At 42.9% G+C, this 26,243-nt stretch overlaps 1 protein-coding gene across 23 annotated transcripts in view; it reads right to left on the bottom strand.

Annotated features, from left to right (window-relative positions):
- Positions 1 to 26,243, bottom strand: part of RBM47 (RNA binding motif protein 47) — a 179,607-nt gene that overhangs the window by 102,475 nt on the left and 50,889 nt on the right. For 17 of the 23 annotated variants that reach the window (XR_014082467.1, XR_014082485.1, XR_014082466.1 and 14 more), the window contains one exon: positions 4,515 to 4,599. The exons of 2 other annotated variants lie outside the window; for them this stretch is intronic. The gene's annotated coding sequence lies outside the window, so the exon portion shown is untranslated. Of the gene's footprint in view, positions 1 to 4,457; positions 4,600 to 26,243 lie in introns of all 23 variants that reach the window. 4 more of the 23 variants (XM_081591867.1, XM_081591937.1, XM_081591804.1 and 1 more) reach the window with 1 other exon arrangement.

Genomic DNA, 26,243 nt, shown 5'->3' with positions numbered 1-26,243 from the left:
TGAATTAGCACTTTTATTAAACTGGATCAGATATCAGACAAAACAAAAGGAGACAGGAGGTCTAGACAAGAAAGTGGTAAATTTGTTCTCTGGTAAATCTGGATATAGATGAGAAAAGAGACTCATTAACTTCTACTGCATTTTCAAGAATACATTAAATATATGAGTTATGACGTTGCTTGTTACTTGATTCATTACTGCTTTATTAACATTTTCTCATAACTAAATGGTCTTCCCTGGTAGCTCAGCTGGTAAAGAATCTGTCTGCAATGCAGGAGACCCCTGTTTGATTCCTTGGTTGGGAAGATCTCTTGAAGAAGGGATAGGCTACCCACTCCAATATTCTTGGGCTTCCCTGATGGCTCAGATGGTAAAGAATCTGCCTGTAATGTGTGAGACCTGGGTTCAATCCCTGGATTGGGAAGATCCCCTGGAGGAGGGCACGGCAACCCACTCCACTATTTCTGCCTGGAGAATCCCTATTGACAGAGGAGCCTGGCGGGCTACAGTCCCTGGAGTTGCAAAGAGTCGGATGTGACTGTGCAACTACGCACAGCACAGGGCAGCACAGCACAGCATAACTAAATGGCTTAGCTTTCATCCTGAAATTCTTCTGGGGCAAGGATCATGTCTGAACCATCTTTGTATTCCTCACACTCCTGCCCCAGCATCTTTCATTATGGAGTACTTTTAAGTTTATTAACCTGAATCAAATTAAATTATGGGCCTTTTTTTCCCCTCTCTGCACTAATAAGTTATATGGCACAAAGTAAATACTAAGAAGTAACATGTGATGGAAAAAAAACATCTATTTTCAGAAGAAGCATAAAAGTCACAATTAGAACCTGCCTTTGGAGATTGACTTCAGCAGCCTGGGGTAATTCTGTGAAGGTCCCCATTTGTAGTTGAGCAAATGAAAGAGAATTTGTTTCAACTCACTTGCTTGATCTTTTGTGTACCTGTTCTTTAGCAAGTTTCCTTCATGTGCACCACATGAGTTAGGTGACTGTAAGGAGCCCAAGTCCTACTTGAGTTAAAGCATGCCTTCTTAAAACAAAATGATGGCAAGATCATTTTCCAGAAGGTAGCCCTTCTGGTAATTTTTAGGGATTTGAGGAAAATTGCTTCTGAGAAATTTGTGATCTCATCAAATGAAATCTACAGTAAAGGAACATGAAGGTCATTTTATCAAAAAAAACAGTATATTAAGCTGTTCACCTTTTCCCCCTTTTCAAAAGTAACTTGCATCTTCAGCTTACAGGTTAAACAATATCCACTCCAGAATTTATTAACTTACTTGGAATGGAAATCTAGGCTATGATGACTAGGAAAGGTCAGCACTCAAAATGTTTCACTATTTTACTTAAAGGCCACCAGAAATTCTGTGATTTTTCCCCCTTTGCCCTTCCTAGGAATGTCCACCACCTGATGTCCTATCTTGATGGAGGTACACAGACTTCCTGTGACTTGAGAAAAATCAGATAATGACCTAGATGTTAACTTTTTAAGAGGACTGGCCAAAGAGGTCACCAAAAGTTAATACTAAAAGTTCAAATTTCTATATATCAATCATGGCCAGTGATTCCCTTTCCTTCTGAATGGGGAAAACAGATCAATCTTATCTCAAACTGATGTAGAAAAATCTTGAAAAATAAAATTAGAAGTTCTGTTAAAAAGATATATCTAGCCTTGGTCAGCTCCTACACTCAACAGATCACTCAAAAATGACATCAAATTCATTCATGACTAAGAAACCAGCAAGTTTGGTCAATTTAATGGAACTGGGGTTCCATGTTGTGTGTGGTATGTGCACATGTCTAAACGCACAGGTGTGAATTTCTGAATCTGTCAATTAAGTTACTCAGTTGCTCAACAGTACTCTGGATAGAAAATGTCAACATACAGCATAAAGATTTGATATCTGAGAATCTCATAATGGTCCAAAATGGAAGTAGGGTCAGTAGCTGACCTGTGTCCATTCTAGTTAAACCATATATATATGTATGTATGTATGTATGTATTTTTTTTTTTTTTTGGCCATGTCACACAACATGTGGGATCCCAATCCAGGATCAAACCTGCCCCCTGCTGCAGTGGGAGCATAGAGTCTTAACCACTGGACCACCAGGGAAGTCCTCTGTCTTTTTGTTTTTTCTTAAATCTGGCTTTTGGATGGAGGAATTATATATTCCATTGCCAGTAATCACCCCTCCCTGATGCCATTAAATAAACAGAGAAAAAGAAAAGTGGACACATTTGTTCATGAAAACAATCCCTCACTAGAAGCTGATCACCCTTCTGTGAGGGGTAGATGAGGGAAATTAAGAACACAGATTTGAGAAGAATTCAAAAGATTGGTAGGAAAATAGAACTTGGAATCCAGCTCTAGGAAATAATGCTAATAGGAAAGGAAGACTATATGTTGAACCACAAAACCTAAAAAGTCTCTTAAAGGTCTTTTAAAGATTCGTACAGACATTTGACTAAGTCAAAAGATTCTTCCAGAATTTGACACCTGTTCATCTGAAGCCACTCTCCTTTTCCTCTTTCCCCACTAGGTTCATGCTTATTCCTTGAATCTGATCCTCACTGGCCCATTTTGAAACTCTCCAGATACTCCTCATTTGACAAGTCGCTACTGCCTGCCCCCAGTCTCCCATGCCTAGTAAACCATTTCTTCTTCTTCGGGTCTTGGTTAAAACAGCACTGAAATTCCAAGAAACCTTCCCTGATGGTCACTCCTTTCACTAACGTTCAGAGTAGGTCCTCTCTTAATTCCTTATAATTCTTCTTCAGTCCACTCACAACTCTTTCATTATTTAATGTCTGCCTTGACTAGCCCTGATGGCTCAGACGGTAAAGAATCTGCCTGCAATGTGGGAGACCTGGGTTCGATCCCTAGGTTGGGAAGATCCCCTAAAGAAGGGAATGGCTACCCACTCCAGTATTCTGGCCTGGAGAATCGGACTCGACTTTCACTTTCACTTTCTTTTTGACTACTAGACCAGGTTCCTGGGGGCAGAAAACCAATCTTTTCTGTCTTAATTACCCAGCATCTAGCACAGAGCCTGGCACTATGCTAGGGAAAACCTTGGTTAACTGATTCATCTACTGACTTTAGGGTTAATGTACTATCAAGTGTGGTTCCCTATATAATTCAGAGGTTCTGAAAATATTAAAGCCTAATATAAATCAGATCCATGTGATCTGGAGAATCCAGTCCATACTGTGACATTATACTCTACAAAGATGCTATTTTATCTACCCATGCATTTAACATGAATGCGAATTTGGACTCATTCACACATAAATCTGGAGAAGGAAATGGCAACCCACTCCAGTAGTCCTGCCTGGAGAATCCCTATGGACAGAGGAGCCTGGCGGGCTACAGTCCATAGGGTTGCAAAGATTCGGACACAACTGAAGTGACTTAGCACAAGCACTCATGCACACATAAATCATCCTGACAAATCATTCTGGGGTGAAATAGTCTAAAATAGAGCATCTTACTTGTAAACGCCACAGTGCCAAGCACTGGAGAGGAAGCAGGTGTTGGATAAGAGAGTATCTGGCTTCTAGGATCTGCTATCTAATTGACTGCTCCATGAGGTCACATGGGCTGTTCTGAATGCCAGCACCACTGCTAAGGAGGTCCACAGGCTACTTGTCTCATCAGATGGAGTAACAAAGATACTAGTTTCTAAGGGCATTTGCGCTTTGTGAAAAATAGGACACAGAGAACACTTAATGCTAGTCATTTGGGGGTTATTAGAAGAATGCTGTATTTCACCAAATCAGAATCTCCATAACATGCATCCCCACTTTAGACACGTTAAATTATGAGGGGAAATGTATTTTTAGAGTTATGAAATGCAGTGAACTACAGGAAAAACTCAGTATTAAAAGACTTCAAGCAAAGTTATTCACATATAGCCTTGGTCATTTTTTTACTGTGGGAGTCCTCTGGAGCCAACGAAGGTACTTATAAACATATAGGACACTCTGGCCTAGTAAATTAAGCAAATGTCCAGAAGCAAAAACAATATGTGTTGGTTAAAAAATGAGAGAGAAGGGCTTCCCTAGTGGCTCAGTGGTAAAGAATCCACCTGTCAATGCAGGAGATGTGGGTTCAATCCCTGATCCAGGAAAATCCCACGTGCCACAGAGCAACTAAGCCCATGTGCCACAACTACCGAGCCTGTGCTCTAGAGCCCAGGTGCCGCAACTACAGAGCCCGCTCACCCTAGAGCTCATGACCTGCAACAAGAGAAGCAACTGTGATGAGAAACCCACAAACCCCAGCTAGAGAGTAGCCCTGGCTCACCACAACTAGAGAAAGCCCACCCAGCAACGAAGACCCAGGGCAGCCAAAAATGAATTAAATAACTTTTAAAATAAATAAATAATGATAGAGAGAGAGGATTAACATTTGGCATCACCATGTAATGTTCACCTACTTTTCTCCAACTCTCAATGATGTTTGTTTGAAGGGAAGACGGAGTCAGATGACTTACCAAACCTCCTCAGTGAGCCCAGGAGTGGCTGCTCACTGCTAGGGGACCCGACACAAGGTGTCCTGATGCCTCTGTTACCCGAACTCTGAAATGGAAAAGGTAACACTATTAACCCAGAGATGGCTAACGAGGAGCGTGCGGTTAATGACGGCTAAGTGGACGGAGGGGAGGCGGGAAAAAGAAGAAATAAAGTGCTTTGATTACGGCACACCTTTGTGTGTGCATTGATTACGGGGAAAGCTACATAACCAGTCAGTACAAGAGATGTGCACTGGCTCACATACATGGAGAAAATAGGTCATGTCCTTTTGCCAGTTCCACAAGGCTATTCAGGTTGATATTAACTAAAGTATATTCAGGGCTTCCCAGGTGGCGCAGTGGTAAGGAACCTGCCTGCCAATACAGGAGACACAAGAGATGTAGTTTCGATCCCTGGGTTGGGAAGATCCCCTGGAGGAGGGCAGGGCAACCCATTCCAGTATTCTTGTCTAGAGAATCCCATGGACAGAGGAGCCTGGCAGGTTACTGTCCATGGGGTCGCAAAGAGGCGGACATGACTGAAGCGACACACATGTCTGCACAAAGGATATTCAAGGGAAAAAAATCTCAACTCTGACAAGGAGAGAAGAGGAAAACATAAAGAGGTGGTGTAACTGCGAGGGGGAGCTCGTGGATTTCCCTAGGCGTTCCAACTCTGCTCTACTGCTTGCTAGCTCGGTGACTTTGGACATTTTACTCAACCTCTCTGATCCTTCTTTTTCTCATCCAATATGAGCCCGATATCCACCTGTTAGGGACACTGTGACAACGAACAAGACAACAGGGCTATGAAGGGCTATGAAGCCCTTAGGGCCCCGTGAGAGAAAACATTCAATGGAGGGCAGCTATGATTATTATATTCCTTTCAATTTCTTTCTGCAAGGGCACATTAAGTTGTGGTCTTCTAGGGTAAATCACCAAACACTCAAAATGGTTTGAAGTCTGTGAGCTGTTAGCGTTTTAATATATTTCTTTACCTTTGGAAGCCCTTTGCAGCTGGCATTTCTGCCCATATGAACAATATTCCTTAAGTATTCAGCTTCATCTTTACGTAAACACATTTGATTAACTAGGCTCTGTACAGCAGACTTCATCATGCTACTGGTCCACCAAGAATTAATAAAACCGCACAGGACTCTCACTCCCTCCCTTTCCAAGAAAGATCGTAAGTCTGCAACCTACCTCTGGGAAACAAAATACTGAGTTCTGCTAACTCCTTTAGTTGAAATAGGTAATCATTTGTTTCAAAGTTCTTCCCAACTCAATGGCCTCATTAACCAAGGTTGAGCTTTTGATTAACATACAGTGCTTGAAGGAACTTTGACCCAGAAAGCTGGCATCTGACTCGCTTCTGAGCCCAACTTGTGTCACGAGTGCAGGTTTCAAGGGTAATAAAGGACCTGGCTGTTTGCTTACAGCAAACGGAGGTGGTGCCATGTCATTACAGAGCTTTTCCCAACTGTCCACCCAACCCTTGGCAAAGACAGTTTGCAGCCTGCACGTCGGCTTTTGGAGTGAACAGAATGAAAAGGTGTGTATTACCAAACTGAAAAGCACCTCCTAAGTTCTACCTGGCACTTTACCTAAATGTCAGTTGTTTAAGAAACATGAATATGATCCTCAGATGACAGTGATCAGAGCAGAGATTAGGTGTTAGGGCAGGTGCATGCTCTGTCTATCCAGATTCTGCCTCAGTGAGCAAACTGCTCTCTCTGAAGGCTCCGGAGTTCTACAACACCCATCAGCCACAAGGAAGAAACCATAGCACCTGAACGTTCACATTCTTGCCTATTGTAAGATAAATAGTGTCCTTCCCAAATTCATATGTTGAAGTGCTGACATCATCCCCGCCTCACACCTCAGAATGTGACAGTGTTTGGAGATGTCTTTCGAGAAGGTAATTAAGGTTAAAAGAGGTCATATGGGTAGGCCCTAAAGTTGCTCAATGGCTCAGTGCAAGAGACAAAGGAGATGTGGGTTTGATCCCTGAGTCAGGAAGCTACCCTGGAGTAGAAGTGGCAAGCCACTCCAGTATTCTTGCCTGAAAAATCCCATGGACAGAGGAGCCCAGCAGGCTACAGTTTATGGTGTCGCAAAGAGTAGACTGAGCCATGCTATAGTATTATAGTTATAGTATAGTGCCTAGAATCATTCTTAGTTTCTATTTAGGGCTTCTTAGGTGGTGCTAGTGGTAAAGAACCTGCATGCCAATGCAGGAGACACAAGAGACATAGGGTTTGATCCCTGGGTCGGAAAGATCCCCTAGAGGAGGGCATGGCAACCCTCTCCAGTATTTTTGCCTGGAGCATCCCACGGACAGAGGAGCCTGGGGGACTACAGTCCATGGGGTCATACAGAGTCGGACACGACTGAGCCACTAACACACACACAACCCAGTATGACTGGTGTCCTTACAAGAGATTAGGACACATTCACATTCAGACCAAGGGGACTATGTGAGGACACAACCAGAAGGTGGTCATCTGCAAGCCAAGGACATAAGCCTCAACAGAAACCAAACCTGCCAACAACTTGATCCTGGACTTCCAGCTTCCAGAACTGAGAGAAAATAAATTCCTCTTGTTTAAGCCCAGTCTATGGTATTATTTTATTGTAGCCCTTTCATGCATTGGAGAAGGAAATGGCAACCCACTCCAGTGTTCTTGCCTGGAGAATCCCAGGGATGGGGGAGCCTGGTGGGCTGCCGTCTATGGGATCGTACAGAGTCAGACACAACTGAAGCGACTTACCAGCAGCAGCAGCAGTGATCTAAACCACTACCCACCTCTCTGTAGCCCCAACTATATCTCCCAGGACCAGGCAGATAACAAATGAGGAAGTTGACCAAGAGCAAAATAACAGGAGAGGTGTCAAATTTTAAAACTTTTAAAAATACTGGGTGGCCACACAAAATATGTCCACGGATTGACTATGTCAGGGGCCTTTCAGTGGCATCATCTGAAAGGGGCCTTTCATGAAAGGGGCCTTTCATCTGGCATCATCATCTGATGTAACTGGGTTACATCATGCAATCAGATACTTAAAAGCGCCCACTATTCATCTTGCACCAAATATTAACTACACCTACTACAGGATAGATCTTATGCCAGGCACTGGGAATATCAGTGGTGACTAATATAAGGTGTCGTCTTTGTTTGCATGGTATGCAGTGGTCTGGGATAGGGAGCCCAGGTACTGAGCTAGGCAAGAAATGCCAAGCTGAAAAGACAAAGTTGCTGCCTTCCAGGGAGCCGCAGATTAGCAAACCACAGACACGGAACAAGACAGTCATAAAACAATGGCACACTGGCTGCACGACACAAGGGGCAATGGAAAGTGAAAAGATGACTGCATGTCTGTCAGAGTTGACCCAGGAAGACAGGAGCCAAGCTCTGGAGGATGAATAACAGTCTGCTTGTCAGACAGGCAGTCTGACAAAGCAAAATGGCTGTCTGAGGAGGCCTTACAAATAGCTGTGAAAAGAAGAGATGCTAAAGGCAAAGGAGAAAAGGAAAGATAAACCCATTTGAATGCAGAGTTCCAAAGAATAGCAAGGAGAGATAAGAAAGCCTTCCTCAGTGATCAGTGCAAAGAAATAGAGGAAAACCATAGAATGAGAAAGACTAGAGATCTCTTCAAGAAAATGAGAGATACCAAGGGAACATTTCATGCAAAGATGGACTCAATAAAGGACAGAAATGGTATGGACCTAACAGAAGCAGAAGATATTAAGAAGAGGTGGCAAAAATAAACAGAAGAACTTTACAAAAAAGATCTTCATGAACCAGGTAATCACAATGGTGTGATCACTCACCTAGAGCCAGACATCCTGGAATGTGAAGTCAAGTGGGCCTTAGGAAGCATCACTACAAACAAAGCTAGTGGAGGTGATGGAATTCCAGTTGAGGTATTTCAAATCCTAAAAGATGATGCTGTGAAAGTGCTGCACTTAATATGCCAGCAAATTTGGAAAACTCATCAGTGGCCACAGGACTGGAAAAGGTCAGTTTTCATTCCAATCCCAAAGAAAGGCAATGCCAAAGAGTGTTCAAACTACTGTACAATTGCACTCATCTCACACATAAGTAAAGTAATGCTCAAAATTCTCCAAGCCAGGCTTCAACAGTATGTGAACCATCAACTTCCAGATGTTCAAGCTGGATTTAGAAAAGGCGAGGAACCAGAGATCAAATTGCCAACATCTGCCAGATCATCGAAAAAGCAAGAGAGTTCCAGAAAAACATCTATTTCTGCTTTATTGACTATGCCAACACCTTTGACTGTATGGATCACAATAAACTGTGGAAAATTCTGAAAGAGATGGGAATACCAGACCACCTGACCTGCCTCTTGAGAAGTCCGTCTAGTCAGTTCAATTCAATCGCTCAGTTGTGTCCGACTCTTCACAACCCCATGGACCACAGCACTCCAGGCCTCCCTGTCCATCACCAACTCCCAGAGTCTACTCAAACTCATCTCCATTGAGTCGGTGATGCCATCCAACCATCTCATCCTCTGTCGTCCCCTTCTCCTCCTGCCCTCAATCTTTCCCAGCATCAGGGTCTTTTCAAATGAGTCCGTTCTTCGCATCAGGTGGCCAAAGTATTGGAGTTTCAGCTTCAACATCAGCTTCCAATGAACTCTCAGGACTGATCTCCTTTAGGATAGACTGGTTGGATCTCCTTGCAGTCCAAGGGACTCTCAAGAGTCTTCTCCACACCACAGTTCAAAAGCATCAATTCTTTGGTGCTCAGCTTTCTTTATAGTCCAACTGTCACATCCATACATGACTACTGGAAAAACCATAGCCTTGACTAGATGGACCTCTGTTGGCAAAGTAATGTCTCTGCTTTTTAATATGCTCTCTAGGTTGGTCATAACTTTCCTTCCAAGGAGTAAGCATCTTTTAATTTCATGACTGCAGTCACCATCTGCAGTGATTTTAGAGCCCCCCAAAATAAAGTCAGCCATTGTTTCCACTGTTTCCCCATCTATTTCCCATGAAGTGATGGGACCAGATGCCATGATCTTAGTTTTTTCAATGTTGAGCTTTCAGCCAACTTTTTCACTCTTCTCTTTCACTTTCATCAAGAGGCTCTTTAGTTCTTCTTCACTTTCTGCCATAAGGGTGGTGTCATCTGCATATCTGAGGTTATTGATATTTCTCCCAGCAATCTTGATTCCAGCTTGTGCTTCCTCCAGCCCAGCGTTTCTCATGACGTACTCTGCATATAAGTTAAACAAGCAGGGTGACACTATACAGCCTTGACGGACTCCTTTTCCTATTTGGAACCAGTCTGTTGTTCCATGTTCAGTTCTAACTGTTTCTTCCTGACCTGCATATGGATTTCCCAAGAGGCAGGTCAGGTGGTCTGGTATTCCCATCTCTTTTAGAATTTTCCACAGGCTATGGTTTTTCCAGTAGTCATGTATGGATGTAAGAGTTGGACTATAAAGAAAGCTGAGCACCAAAGAATTGATGCTTTTGAACTGTGGTGTTGGAGAAGACTCTTGCGAGTCCCTTGGACTGCAAGGAGATCCAATCAGTCCATCCTAAAGGAGATCTGTCCTGAGTGTTCATTGGAAGGACTGTTGTTAAAGCTGAAACTCCAATACTTTGGCCACCTGATGCAAAGAACTGACTCATTTGAAAAGACCCTGATGCTGGGAAAGATTGAGGGCAGGAGAAGAAGGGGATGACAGAGGATGAGATGACTGGATGGCATCACCGACTCAATGAGCATGGGTTTGGGTGGACTCTGGGAGTTGATGATGACAGGGAGGCCTGGTGTGCTGCAGTTCATGGGGTTGTAAAGAGTTGGACACGACTGAGCAACTGAACTGAAGTGAACTGTTAGACAGGATGACAGATAAAGAGAGCACATTTTCCAGACAGAAGGAACAGTCAGTTCCTGTGTGCGGGACACGAGAAAGCACAGGCTCTTTGGAGAACGAAGACTAGATGGACTGAGGGTGGGCAGTGGAGGGAGCAGCAGGATTCTCGGCTGAACAAGGCGAGGAGCTCACATTTTATTGCACAGTGAACCACTGGAGAATTTTAATCAGGAAGGTGGCATGACCAGGACTGCTTGTTGGAAAGATCACCCTGACCACAATGCAGGGGACTAAAGGCAGGGTGACCCAAAGAAGAAGATGAAGGCAGGAACCATGGAAACAGACATAGGGATGCTGGGCGGTCAGGTCAGGGATGCGGAACTGAAACTCTCATGGCGTTCAACCGTGGCCACAGGTGACACTGTCCAAGAACATTACGTGCATCAAGGGAAGCACTAATTTTTTAAGGGTACTACTTTGATTGATGAGAACACACATTTCCTAGGAAGCTTTTAATTTCATTTATCTTATATTTCACACCAAGAAACTAACTCTACTCCTTTTTATCTGTCAAAGTCACATGTGACTGTACCTCAGTGTCCTCATCTAAATATGGGTAATAATGGTATCTCCTTCACAGAGAGGATTCCTTGAGCTCATTAATACATGTAAGTAAAGTGCCAGAAATGCATTATTATTAAATCAACTATTATGAGAGCAGAAATAAACTTTAAAGGACAAATGGGTAATTATTGACTGTGCAGTTAAGGATAATCCTCCCACTCAGTGAATACGAACCAGATTAAAACCACCACCTACAACCACAAAGAGTAAAAACTTATATAATTGCCTTGAAAAGGCACTGCCTCCGATTTCCTTAATCTCTCCAGAGCTCTCACACGGCCTTTCAGAAAGGACACTAAAGTGAACGATCATTACCTTCAATTTATAAAATGCTTTGTCTCAGGTATAAAATATATATATATATATACATATTTATATATAAGATTAATGATCCAAAGGGATGTGGGACCTGCAAAGGGACCATTGCAAAGAGGCACTAGAGAACTTCCTAGAGAGATGAAAGTTCCTATATCTTGACTGGGGCAGTGGTTCCATCCCTGCATGCATTCCGCATGGCACTAAAACCTGCGTAAATGTTATTATATGCAAATTATAGTTCAATAGAGACTGAATAAGGATAAAAGGGCTGGAAGATGGGGGAACTGGGGACTCAAGGGGAAATGGATACTCATATTTCAAAGAAAAGGGAAAATAGATATGAGAGAAAGAACTCGCCTTAAAACATTTAATTTCCAAAAACATTGTCTCTTAGAATGGATGAAGCTGGCTAAGAATGTAAAAACTCTTCCTTATGCAAGAAACATTTTGAGAAATTCAGCACTTTATCCTCTGTCTAAAGAACAGAACTTTTCACCCCTAGATTCACTGGACAAGCTGCCCTCTTGTGGCTCTGACAAATATTTCCCAAGCAAAAAAGTGGGCAGTTACTAAGTTATTCGGGTAGCAAGCCCAGCCTAGCTGTAAATACTCCTCAATGACTGGGAGTGGGTATGCTGGCTGCTTGCATACAAGAGGTACACGGGCCATCCTGGGCTTGTGTAATAGCTGACCTTTAAATAACTAAGAAAATAGGGTTTCCACAAAATACATATTTTTGAGGCTAACAAATTCAAGAGACATTTTAACTGAATTTAAATTTCATTTTCGTAATACTGTTATCAGCATATCAGAAGCAAATATCTGTCTCAAGGTGAGTGCAAAGAAAACAGAACTGAAAGTTTCATTTCCACCATCTGTGAATACTTCTCAATATTCCCAAGATAATGTTTGCATGAAGAAAGAAAATAACAACAAGCCAGCAAATACCACCCAAACACTGGTCTTTATTAACACTGGCGTGCATCCCAAGCGGCGCCAAGTGGTAAAGAACCTGCCTGCCAATGAAAGAGACATAAGAGACGCTGGTACGATCCCTGGGTCGGGAAGATTCCCCTGGAGGAGGGCATGGCAACCCACTCCAATATTCTTGCCTGGAGAATCCCAGGACAGAGGAGACTGGCGGCCTAATCGATAGGGTCACAAAGAATCGGACGAGACTGAAGCAACTTAGCAGGCAGGCAGGCAAGGAATCTAAGTGTCTTATGAAACATTCAGTGTTTGTTTAAAAAAATTAGGAAGAGAGGGAGGAGCAAGTAGCATAGTTTTTCGAAAGTTACACTAAAAAAAGAAAAGACAGCATAAGCATTAACTCAAAAGATAATATTTTCTCTTTAGAAAGTGACACACCTTCATACAAGACCTTTTGTCAAAGAAATACATGGAGAAAAGACAAAGATATAGATGGAAATAGATGCTGTATTTCAACTGTTGAGATGTTAAAAATGCACCTAGTTTAGATCCAGTAATATCAGGCTGGACTAAGTTAACCTACACCAGGGTTACAGTCACTCCCGAAGAATGACTGCTAAATCCATATTCTAGTACAGCAAGTTTTCTTGAGCCTTCTTGACTCTCTACTTCCTTCGCTGCCTCTCTACCACTTCCTCGCTCCAATGTGCTAGCTTTCTCAGTTCCCTGCCTCAGACCCCACCTGGAATTTCCTTTCCCAGCCTTCCTTGTCTGGCTCTCCCCCCAATTGGACTCACCTCCTCCAAGCAGTCTTCCCAGACCAATCTGTGAAAATAGCTCTCCAATTACCAACCCTGTAGTCTCTCTCTTCTTTTCAAGATACAGGAATTTCCACTTCTTTAGGAAGTTCTTTATTTTTCTTTGATGCACTTTTTGTTATCTGAAATTACACTGTATATTCATTTTTATCACTTTTTGTTATCTCTCTGCCGCAGTGAAATGTGAGCTCCCTGAGAGAAGGGGCTTTCTCTCCTGAAACAGCCTGACACTTGTCAGTCAGAGATAATAAACCCTAATGTGCTATGTTTCAACACTATCACCAACAAGTTCTTCCTTAGACCTACCTCAAGTCTCTCTTATTGCAACAAAAGCAAATATTCTGGACTGCCCTGGTGGTCCAGTGGTTAAGACGCTACACTCCCAATGCAGGGACCCAGGGTTTGATCCCTGGTCAGGGAACTAGATCCCACTTGCTGCAAGGAAAATATCCCACGTGCCACAACAAAGATTGAAGACCCCAAGTGCTGCAACTAAGAAAGTCAAATAAATAAATACATTATATATACATATATATATTTAAAAGCCCCTACTATCCTTTATTTGAATCCTAGAGTGATGGACAGGGGTTGACCAGCAAGCTGTTAAATAATTCTTTAGGACCACAGACTTTTGAAGATAAAATAGAGCCTTTAGTTACAACTGACTTCAGTTTTGAAGATAAGGACACAGGCTCAGAGAGGCTGACTGGTTTCTCTAGGCTCACACATAAACAGTGAATATCAGCAAACACCACATCACGTCAAGGGCACAGAGTGCTCACCTTATTCATTCCTATAGTCCCAGCAGCCAACACAATGCCTGCCACCAAGAAGTGTGCCCAAGGAACAAGTGTCCCTACTTCTACTCTTAAGTGCTCATTCAACTGAATTGACTTCCTTCCTGTCATCACTGTCCCACCTATAACTTCCTATCTGAGAATGGTTTCCAGTCACTTGAGTCATGTGTCATCATTTCCTGTCCTCTCTGTATATGTATGACAACATACCAGATGCCACAATTGTCTATCTGGGGGCTGATTTGATTCTCACAGAATTAAAATTGTCTAGCATGGAAAATACCTAGGAAAAGTAGAATAGGCAAAGAAAAAAAAAAGGAGGTCGGTGGGCAGGGGTCACTCAAAAAGCTAGCGGTGTCTCCAACTATGGGTGCTGTGGCTTTAATGCAAGTCAGGAGGCCTGTATGGTCCATACTTGTTTTCCTTAGCTCCTAGCAGTGTGCCTGGCACATAATCAAAGCCTATTTGTTGCAAGGAAGAAGACAAGGAAAAAACACTGCAGATTCAGCTTACTCTCAGTCTGTGTATGTGGGTGCTCAGTTCAGTTCAGTTCAGTAGCTCAGTCATCTCCGACTCTTTGTGACCCCATGAACTGCAGCACGCCAGGCCTCCCTGTCCATTACCAACTCGTGGAGCCTACTCAAACTCATGTTCGTTGAGTCAGTGACGCTATCCAACCATCTCATCCTCTGTCGTCCCCTTCTCCTCCTGCCCTCAATCTTTCCCAGCATCAGGGTCTTTTCAAATGAGCCAGCTTTTCGCATCAGGTGGTCAAAGTATTGGAGTTTCAGCTTCAACATCATCCCTTCCAATGAACACCCAGGACTGATCTCCTTTAGGATGGACTGGTTGGATCTCCTTGCAGTCCAAGGGACTCTCAAGAGTCTTCTCCAACACCACAGTTCAAAAGCATCAATTCTGCAGTGCTCAGCTTTCTTTATACTCCAACTGTCACATCCATACATGACTACTGGAAAAACCATAGCCTTGACTCGATGGACCTTTGTTGACAAAGCAATGTCTCTGCTTTTTAATATGCTATCTAGGTTGGTCATAACTTTCCTTCCAAGGAGTAACCGTCTTTTAATATCATGGCTGCAGTCACCATCTGCAGTGATTTTGGAGCCCAAAAAAATAAAGTCAGCCACTGTTTCCACTGTTTCCCCATCTATTTCCCATGAAGTGATGGGACCAGATGCCATGATCTTAGTTTTCTGAATATTGAGCTTTCAGCCAACTTTTTCACTCTCCTCTTTCACTTTCATCAAGAGGCTCTTTAGTTCCTCTTCACTTTCTGCCAAAAGGGTGGTATCATCTGCATATCTGAGGTTATTGATATTTCTCCCGGCAATCTTGATTCCAGCTTGTGCTTCATCCAACCCAGCGTTTCTCATGATGTACTCTGCATATAAGTTAAACAAGCAGGGTGACAATATACAGCCTTGACGGACTCCTTTTCCTATTTGGAACCAGTCTGTTGTTCCATGTCCAGTTCTAACTGTTGCTTCCTGACCTGCATACAAGTTTCTCAAGAGGCAGGTCAGGTGGTCTGGTATTCCCATCTCTTTCAGAATTTTCCACAGTTTATTGTGATCCATACAGTCAAAGGCGTTGGCATAGTCAATGAAGCAGAAGTAGATGTTTTTCTGGAACTCTCTTGCTTTTTCGATGATCTGGCAGATGTTGGCAATTTGATCTCTGGTTCCTCTGCCTTTTCTAAAACCAGCTTGAACATCTGGAAGTTCATGGTTCACGTATTGCTGAAGCCTGGTTTGGAGAATTTTGAGCATTATTTTACTAGTGTGTGAGATGAGTGCAATTGTGCAGTAGTTTAAACACTCTTTGGCATTGCCTTTCTTTGGGATTGGAACGAAAACTGACCTTTTCCAGTCCTGTGGCCACTGATGAGTTTTCCAAATTTGCTGACATATTGAGTGCAGCACTTTCACAGCATCATCTTTTAGGATTTTAAATACCTCAACTGGAATTCCATCACCTCCACTAGCTTTGTTCGTATTGATGCTTCCTAAGGCCCACTTGCCTTCACATTCCAGGATTTCTGGCTCTAGGTGAGTGATCACACCATCATCATTTTCTGGGTCATGAAGATCTTTTCTGTACAATTCTTCTGTGTATTCTTGCCACTTCTTCTTAATATCTTCTGGTTCTGTCATGTCCATATCATTTCTGTCCTTTATTGAGCCATCTTTGCATGAAATGTTCCCTTGGTATCTCTCATTTTCTTGAAGAGATCTCTAGTCTTTCTCATTCTATGGTTTTCCTCTATTTCTTTGCACTGATCACTGAGGAAGGCTTTCTTATCTCTCCTTGCTATTCTTTGGAACTCTGCATTCAAATGAGTATATCTTTCCTTTTCTCCTTTGCTTTTCGCTTCTCTTCTTTTCACAGCTATTTGTAAGGCCTCCTCAGACAGCCATTTTGCTTTTTTGCATTTCTTTTTCTTGGAGATGGTCTTGATCCCTGTCTCCTGTACAATGTCATGAACCTCCGTCCATAGTTCATCAGGCACTCTGTCTATCAGGTCTAGTCCCTTAAATCTATTTCTCGTTTCCACTGTGTAATCATAAGGGATTTGATTTAGGTCATACTTGAATGTTCTAGTGGTTCTCCCCACTTTCAATTTAAGTCTGAATTTGGCAATAAAGAGTTCATGATCTGAGCCACAGTCAGCTCCTGGTCTTGTTTTTGCTGACTGTATAGAGCTTCTCCATCTTTGGCTGCAAAGAATATAATCAGTCTGATTTTGGTGTTCACCATCTGGTGATGTCCATGTGTAGAGTCTTCTCTTGTGTTGTTGGAAGAGGGTGTTTGCTATGACCAGTGTGTTCTCTTGGCAGAACTCTATTAGCCTTTGCCCTGCTTCATTCTGTACTCCAAGGCCAAATTTGCCTGTTACTCCAGGTGTTTCTTGACTTCCTACTTTTGCATTCCAGTCCCCTATAATGAAAAGGACATCTTTTTTGGGTGTTAGTTCTAAAAGGTCTTGTAGATCTTCATAGAACCGTTCAACTTCAGCTTCTTCTGCATTACTAGTCGGGGCATAGACGTGGATTACTGTGATACTGAATGGTTTGCCTTGGAAACAAACAGAGATCATTCTGTCATTTTTGAGATTGCATCCAAGTACTGCATTTCAGACTCTTGTTGACTATGATGGCTACTCCATTTCTTCTAAGGGATTCCTGTCCACAGTAGTAGATATAATGGTCATCTGAGTTAAATTCACCCACTCCAGTACACTTTAGTTCACTGATTCCTAGAATGTCGACGTTCACTCTTTCCATGTCCTGTTTGACCACTTCCAATTTACCTTGATTCATGGACCTAACATTCCGGGTTCCTATGCAATATTGCTCTTTACAGCATTGGACCTTGCTTCTATCCCGTCACATCCACAACGGGGTATTGTTTTTGCTTTGGGTCCATCCCTTCATTCTTTCTGAAGTTGTTTCTCCACTGATCTCCAGTAGCACACTGGGCACCTACCGACCTGGGGAGTTCATTTTTCAGAGTCCTATCTTTTTGCCTTTTCATACTGTTCAGTGGGTGCTCAGTCATGTCTGACTCTGCAACCCCCTGGACTCCAGCCCACCAGGCTCTTCTGTCCATGGGGATTCTGCAGGCAAGAATACTGGAGTGGGTTATCATTTCCTCCTCCAGGGTATCTTTCTGACCCATGGATTGAACCCACATGTCCTGAGTCTCCTGTATTGGCAGATTGGTGGATTCTCTCTGTACTGGCAGATTCTTTACCACTGAGCCACCTGGGAAGCCCAATGTGGCTTTGTAATAACAAATACTTTAAACTAACAGCTCACACTTTTATGGTGTCTTCTGTCTTTAGCACTTACATATATCTTCTCATTGATCCTTCTAAGACATCCATCTCACCTGTAAGGGAGACATTAAACTCTGAAAAACCAAGTATTTTTTAGGTCATTTAGCAGTCAAATCTAGACTCTCTAGTCTCTAACAAGACTCTGCAGATTTCCTTTCTTCTAGTATACAAGCATCCACAAGCTCTGCTGAAGAAACAGTGATGTGTTTGATTATGGGACGTTGCCCCAGACCTAGCTCAGCTAGTGATGTTAAGCAATGTAGACTATGTGTAAGACACTATTAATATCTAAAATCTGAAATAGTCTGGATTCCCAAACGCATCTGACCCAGTTGGTTTCAGGTGAGGATGTCTCAGATTGACATTAACATGGAGAAGAAACCTGCTCACAGTCACGCAGGGAGGCTGAGATTCCAATCCAGACAGTCTAATTCTGCAGGCTGTGCTTGGGGCCCCCACGTTATCCTGCCTCTCTAATTGATGATGTCAGTATGATCTGAAAAGCAATTACTGCCTCCAGTATTTTTCTAACGTGGCTCCAGGAAACAGGATTCAGAAAGGTGAACAGCGGGGGAAGACTTATGTCGTCATCCATGAAGACTGATTGGGACCAGCGAGATGCCAGCTAAATGAGGGTTTAGGGACAGTAATCCAAGCACAGTGGACCTCCTGGGAAGTCATGGCCACAGTTGGGAAGAGGGTGCATGCGTGCATGCTAAGTCACTTCAGTCATGTCCAACACTTTACAACCCCATGGACTATATAGCCCGCCAGGCTCTTCTGTCCATGGGATTCTCCAGGCAAGAACCCTGGAGTGGATTGTCATGCCCTCCTCCAGGGGACCCAGAGATGGAAACCGTTGTCTCTTACGTCTCCTGTACTGGCAGGTGGATTCTTTACCACTAGCGCCACCTGGGAAGACGGTACACAAAGCTTTTGGCAATCAAAATTTCACCTCCCTGAAGGCCTCCGCAAGAGCTTCTGGGAAACGTTGAGACAGATCTGCTAGGAATCTGGAATGATCTTTTCCAAATTTGTTTGCAAAATTACTTTACCAAGCTGGGTAGGAGAGCTGTCGGTGGGGTGTGAGCAGGACAATGTGTAAAAAGAAAGGGTGTGAGGTGTGTGTACATGCACGGAAGCATATGCTCACTGCAAAATTTCAACAATTATAAATTGTGTTTTGCCTTTTTGCTAGTGGTACAGAATCTGCCCACCAATGCAGAAGACACGAGAGACGTGGGTTTGGCCCCTGGAGTAGGAAATGGCACCCCACTCCAGTATTCTTGCCTGGAAAATTCCATGGGCAGAGGAACCTGGTGGGTTACTGTCTATGGGGTTGCAAAGAGTCGGACACGACTGAGTGACTAAGGAAAGCACTATCCTCTAAACTAATTCTTTGTGGAAATAAAAGATGCTACTTAATTGGGTCCAGCAGTGTTCTCACTTCACGAAGTACTTGAGGTAAACTCTCTTCTTCAGATCTCATTTCAAATGTTACTTCTTCAGGGTAGCTTTCCCCTTCAGCAGCCCTAGATTGTTTCCCCCATTTCTCTTCTTGGTGTAAGCTTTCCCTTGTAGCATTCATCATGATGTGTGATGAACTACTATTTGCTCACTGCCAGTTGCCCACACCAAAATGTAATCTCCATGAGGGCAGGACCCTTTTCGGTTTGCTCACATCTGTATGCCCAGTGTGCAGTACAGCACCTGACACAAATACATATTCGCTGAAAGAATGAAGGAGTCCTGAATATTACAACAGACACGCAGGAGGTGGTCAGCACTTCACCAGCAGACACACACAAGGTCTGCTCCCACCTCTGAATTGCGAAAGCCTTATTGCCTGTGCAATTCTATTTGGCAATTCATCGCCCAGTGACATGTTATCTCTACAGTTTTAGGTTATCTCTTCACTTTATTACTCTTATTTAACTTTTAGCCGGTTTAGATCTTATCTCCACAACTAGATTTAGAAGCACATCAAGTGTAAGCTATACTGCCTTGAAGTCCTCAAAGCTCCCTCACTGGCACTCTTTCTAAATGGTTGCTTTATTTAGTGCTCAAAACAGGTATTTTTGCAGGTAATACTACTGAATATTGAAGCCCCCAAGGTTAGAAGAGTTTCTTTAAAAATCTTTTTAAATAAATCAAGAGAGCCCAGGAAGACTTGAGTGTTGTTTAAATACAAAATATGGTTCTAACTTTGCTTATGTGAGGGACTCGCACAAGGGCAGAGAACATCTTAATTCAGCAGAATTCTTTTCAGTTTCATGAAATATCCCTTCCACCATCCTTCAGGTCCCACCCAGCTCAGGAAAACTCTCAGTGGTGCAAAAGCAGGATTTTTTGTTATTTTGCTAAGTCAGGTCCTTTTTTATAGGGTAGAAAGAACACTTGTTCCTTATTTCTCAATTCCTCATTTCTGCCGGCAGCACAAAATATGCCCTAGCCCTGACTCTCTAGCACAACAAACCACAAATGAAATAGATAACTCCGTGTGCCTTCAAATCTATATTTCAAGCAGTTTTAAATGGTTTTTTTTTAGTCTAATTGCTTATGATAGATGTTAGATGGATTAACAAATGGGCCTGTGAATCACTCATCTCTAGCCAAGCACTCAATTTTGAGTATTACCTTATACTCATTTTCTGCTCCGATCCTCACAGAAGCAAAACAGTGAAAAACCAAACTCATCAGCTAAAACGCAGTTGTCCAAACACAGCCAAACCACTCAGAATTTTCACAATTTGGGGGCATTTCCTAACATGGTTAGGGTCACTGACAGTTAATGGTTTCACCAACATCACCTGCAGAATATGAATCCACTTTGTGAAAATTGCAGAAAATCCCCCAAATGCTTTAAGCACTCACTAAGGTCAGCCTTTAAAATTTAAAGGCATACATTTCTGAGTTATGCTTATCTCTACTTTCCCGAGGCACAGGTGCTTTAGAACTGAGATTCTGCACGGCCTGGCACTTTCTTCCCACCCCCAGATGACCCACAAAACTAAAAGCATTCTTGCTAGGTTCCATTTTAAAAAAATCTAATCAGAGCTCCCAATATAACCAGTTCCCTGGGGGGATGACAGATGACCTGGCTCACCTTGTTCCTCCCAGAGTGGCCCGTGTGTCACTTAAAGGCTGAGCAGCCAGGAGGTGGCTCTGCCTGCCCTTTCCCTGCATCCTCCTGCATCTCAGTTTTCAACATATTCTCTACATTGTGTTGATCTATGTCCTTTTTGACAGCTGACCACCATAACAAGTCAAAAGTTGATGCTGTTAGGACTTCCCTGGTAATCCTGTGGCTGAGACTCTGAACTCCCAATGGTGCGTCCCTGGGTTTGATCCCTGACCAGGGAACTAGATCCAACATGCCGCATCTAAGGGTTCACACATCACAGCTAAAGATCCCGCATGCTGCAACAAAGATCGAAGATCCTAAGTGCCACAACTAAGTCCCAGCGCAGCCAAATTAATTGATTAATTGATTTTTTTAAGTTGATGCTGTTCTCTTTTCTTTCATCCTTTTTTCTTATTTTTTGAGAGGGGGCATGTGTTTAACGCTGGCTATATGCCAGAAACTGCATTAAAACAGAACATGTGTCTGGTTTTAATTCTCCAACAACCAAGCCATGTGGGAACTGGTAAGCCTACTTTCAGTGAAGGAAACTGAGGCTTGGAGAGTGTCTCGTTTAAAAAAAAGAAAAAGCTTCTATGAAGTAGACTGGGGGGGAAAAAAAGAAGTAGGCTGAGGCTTAAACTTTGGTCTTTCTGGTATTAATATTATTCCTTATCCTAAAATAATAGATTCTTCCGCTAGGAGATAGGAAATCTCTGTCAGTAACAGTCATCAGAGGTCCACAGTGCATGGTGTCTGCTCAGTAACTAGAAACAATACACCAAGTTTTACATTTTAACATCTCCCAAATAACCAATCTGTATATTTAAGCTATCATTTAAATCAATTACATGTATTACAATCTGTACAGTCAGATTACAAATCAGGGAACAAGCCCCTTAAGAGGAGAATCTTCCAGATTCACTAGAGTTAAAGATATGCAAAATCAATAGAAACAGACTATTGGTCTACTGGGCTCCAAGACTATAAGATAAAAATGAATAAAGCAAAAATGTATTAATAACTATCAAAAGAAGAGGTGGGCCCCACTGGGAAGCCCAGGAAAAGCTGGACAGAAAAAAATTAACGGTGCCCACTGGAACTTCTGAAGTCACTGGACTTCAGAAGGTTTTCAGCTGCCAACACAACAAGCTCACCCTACTGTGAAACAGGCTGGGGTTGCACCAGGCCAAGGAAGAGGCTGCAGTGAGATTTCAGGTCCCTCTTCTTCTCAGCTCTAATTCCATGCTCACCCAGTAGTCTTCCAAAATAATTTGCTTCTCCTTATCCACTCAAGGTTGAGACAGAATGTGCTCATTTTCTCAAAGTAATCTTATTTCCAATAGTCAATAAATATTTATGGGGGGCATGCTGCAAGCCATCACCATGCTAGGTGTCCCTCTAGATCTTCTGCCCTGGCCTTGGAGCAGGAGCATTCTCATCCCCATGACGCCCCTCAGAGCAACCATCTTCTGAAAGGTGGAGGACCACTGCCCTGGAGCAGTTTCTCAAGCTGGTCCAATTACCTGGAGAGGTTGTTAAAAATCAGACTCCTGACTTTGCCTTGGACTTTCTGCATCAGCAACACCAAAGCAAAGGTTTGGAAATCTCTCATCTTAAACAGTGTCCTGGTAATTCTATTCATTAAGGAACTTTTTCAACTACAGTCCTTTGGTGATTCATTTAACCTATTGTGGGTGTGGGCTCAGAGGCAGTATATTTAGCAATGTGATACACTGGGGACCAACTTCCCTGTAGTGCAACGGTCAAGGCTTTGCTTTCCAATCCTGGGGGTCAGGCTACATTCCTGGTTGGAGAGCTAAGATCCCACATGCCTCTTGGCCAAAAACAAAACAAAAGACAGAGGCAATATTCAATAAAGACTTTTAAAAACGGTCCACATTAAAAAAAAAAAAAGACTGAGGAGTCAGAGTATTTAAAAACTGCTTTGAGAAATATGGGCTTTCCTGATAGCTCAGTTGTTAAGGAATCTGCCCACAATTCAGGAGACCCTGGTTCGATTCCTGGGTTGGGAAGATCTGCTGGAGAAGGGATAGGCTACCCACTCCAGTATTCTTGGGTTTCCCTTGTGGCTCAGCTGGTAAAGAATCCACCTGTAATGTGAGAGACCTGGGTTTGATCCCTGGGTTGGGAAGATCTCCTGGAGAAGGGAAAAGGTACTCACTCCAGTATTCTTGCCTGGAGAATTCCATGGACTGTATAGTACATGGGGTCGCAAATGGTCGGACACAACTGAGCAACTTTCACTTCTTTGAGAAATAATAGTAAACAGATTCTATGATCAAACCAAGGCTCTTTTTCCTCACTCCTTTGCCCCAAATGCTACCAAACGAAGTCCCAGAAACTTAGATCCTATCTCATTGAGATCTCAGATGACATAATATTCAGAAGACCAGCAAATGTTAGGTAGCCCACACTGATGGTAATATAGTGAATTAACACAGCCCTTACCCAATGCGTTGAGCAAGTGAGCACTCAATACTTTGTCAACAGCCTGCCAAAGCTTATGGAAGAATTTATGTGCACAGTGCTCTGCTCCTTGCAATGGGTAACATAATTTGTCCACAAGATGCTTCCTTTCTATCTATGACTACTCTCTAGAAAGAAAAACTTGTTTCACTGATAATATATTTTTTTCCATACTAAGTAGTGTTGGTTCAATACACAAGGATGCTCAGAAGTAATATTATTCTTAGAAGAGACATCAATGAGGAATTCACTCCAAGGGTTGAGAGTCATGTTGGTGGGTGTGAAGTTCCAAATGAAATATCCCAGAGAGGGTCAAATCCAGTGATAAACTGGCAGTTTAAAATCAAAGTGAATGAATCCATGTGCTACATTAGATTGGCATTCTAAAGTACATTTTAGTATGATCTCGGCCTCTAAACTGTTCACCACTCATCTAGACTGGTTCCAAATAAATCCTTTTTGCTTCATAAACAGCACTTAAACAATGAACACTGTGATGATCTGTGGTTCTTTTTTTTAATTTTTCTTTTTTCCCCCTCATGACTAAATGGCTTTAAAAGCCATAAAATGTTCTCTGAACTTTGTGGCTGTGTTGTGATTACCCTACAGGATCCCCAGAGGTCAAATTCTTCTGAACCATGCCATCTTAAAACATTTAAATATCTTAGATATTTACTAGTTGATTTAGATAAGAAAACTGAGATTCAGACAGGTAACTTGCCCTAGGTTACTTGGCCACCCAGAAATGGGGACTCTCCTAGGGCATGCGGGGTGGTCCTCAGAGATGGTAATGTCCAGTGGGCAGGACCTGGGTGGACTCTTCCTGGTATATTTGAAAGTTACAAAAAATACAAGGTATAGAGGTCATTCCTTTCTATAGACCAGAGTAAGTACACAGTTCCCACATTGCAGTGGGGTGTGACCATTTGACTTAGCTCTGGCCAATGGACAGAAAGAAAATGATGTGTGCCATGATGATGTGATGTGGACTTGGCCCTAAAAATCTATTCTCTTGGGTTTCTTCCTTGTCTGGATGACTGGGATAGCAATGCCTAAGCAACTCTGGACATCACGTGCTAGAAAAGGCAAAGCTATTCTCAGTACTATTCAAGGACTTCCTTGATAACTCAGTTGATAAAGAATCTGCCTGCAATGCAGGAGACCCTGGTTCAATTCCTGAGTCGGGAAGATCCGCTAGAGAACGGATAGGCTACCCACTCCAGTATTCTTAAGCTTCCCTGGTGGTCCAGATGGCAAAGAATCCACCTGCAATGTGGGAAACCTGAGTTCAATCCCTGGGTTCGGAAGACTCCTCTGGAGGAAGACATGGCAACCTGTATTCTTGCCTGGAGAATCCCCATGGCCAGGGAGCCTGGTGGGCGATAGTCCATAGGGTGGCAAAGAGTCAGACACGACTGAGCGACTAAGCACAGCACATTTTCAGTCCAAATCTCCTAATAAGTTCATGGAGGTGATACTCTGTAAGCCTACACACACATCAGGACTGTAAGAACTATATTTCTATCAGGCAACCTGCTGACATCTTGGGGTCTATACGTTACTGCTACTTAGCTTATCCTGACAAATACACAAGGAATCTCTAAAGACTGGGAAAAGCATGGCTTTAAAGTAGGAAAAATAAACAGCCCAGGTAACAGATCTGTTGGTTTATCATCAACCACAAAACAACAGGAAGGAATCAGTGGGATTTGGGGAAGAGGAAAACATACCAGACTAACTTTAGTTTCTTTTCAGAATACAAGAAAAATCCCTATCTTTTTTCAAAAATTTTTTATTTATCTATTTGGCTGCTCTGGGTCTTAGTTGCACACATGGGATCTCTGATCTTCATTGCAGCATGTGGGATCTTTAGTTGAGGATATGGGATCTAGTTCCCAGATCAGGGATCAAACCTGGGCACCCTGCATCGGGAGCGTAAAATCTCAGCCACTGGACCACCAAGGAAGTCTTGAAAACATTCTATCTCGATTTTAGAAACGTTCACTTGTAAGTAGCTTTTTGAAACACAAAATACCTTTTTCAAAGAAAGAATGTTGGAAATGATGTTCAGAGCCCCAGGCCCTACAAAAATCTTTTTTCACCCAAGTGCAATAGAAATGATTCGAAAGGTAATACCAGTCTTGTGGGCCTCTGAGGCCTGAAAATCCTCAGTGGGTGAAAGGGGCATGGAAAGGGGCAGAAGAGCTTCTAAGCAAAGGCTCCGGGGGCTGAGGTGTAGAAGGAGGGCCTTGGCATAGGTGGCTTGGCCAGGCTGGATAGTGGGAGTGAAGACTGGGTAGGGGCTGAGAAACACTTGCTCTTTAGCAACCTTAGTCTTGGTGAGAACACAAAATCCATTTGTTCAGATGCTACATTCCTCATCTTGTACTTCATCAAGGGAAGCAATAAATTCAACTAAGCTTCCACAGTGTTTCTGATTTGATCCCAAATGGCAGTTTCATTAATGAGCTGTGAAGTTATTTTCTTATTCATCCTGAGCTACCCTAGTGATATTAAGCAGTACTCAGCATGATACTTGATACTACACAGCACTGTGATAAAGAGAAGGACTGCAAAGACACTGACACACATCTGCCAGCCAGCCTCGGTGCTGGAGCAAGGTCTTTGATGCCCCTGCTGGACTGGATGTCACCTTTTACTTGTTGGCTTATGGGAAGGTCTAGACGTCCCGGGGAGGCGCCTGGGCAGGCCAGGCGGGTGGTGGTAGAGACACAAGGGAGACTTGGAACGGCAGCTATCCATCAAGAGGTTCAGAGAGATTGCACTATTTTAACAACCAGCATAGCTGGGTCAAGTGCATACAGCTGTTTACCAGCCCTGGTGAAAAGTACAAGCTTTGGAAATATACCTAGGCTCCAATCTCAGTTCTGTTACCAT

The sequence above is a fragment of the Giraffa tippelskirchi genome, chromosome 1, assembly GCF_054371585.1.
Source record: "Giraffa tippelskirchi isolate mGirTip1 chromosome 1, T2T-mGirTip1v1.2.pri, whole genome shotgun sequence".
Taxonomy (NCBI): Eukaryota; Metazoa; Chordata; class Mammalia; order Artiodactyla; family Giraffidae; genus Giraffa; species Giraffa tippelskirchi.
The sequence above is the reverse complement of the archived record's forward strand: the minus strand, read 5'-3'. Positions and strand labels throughout refer to the sequence as shown.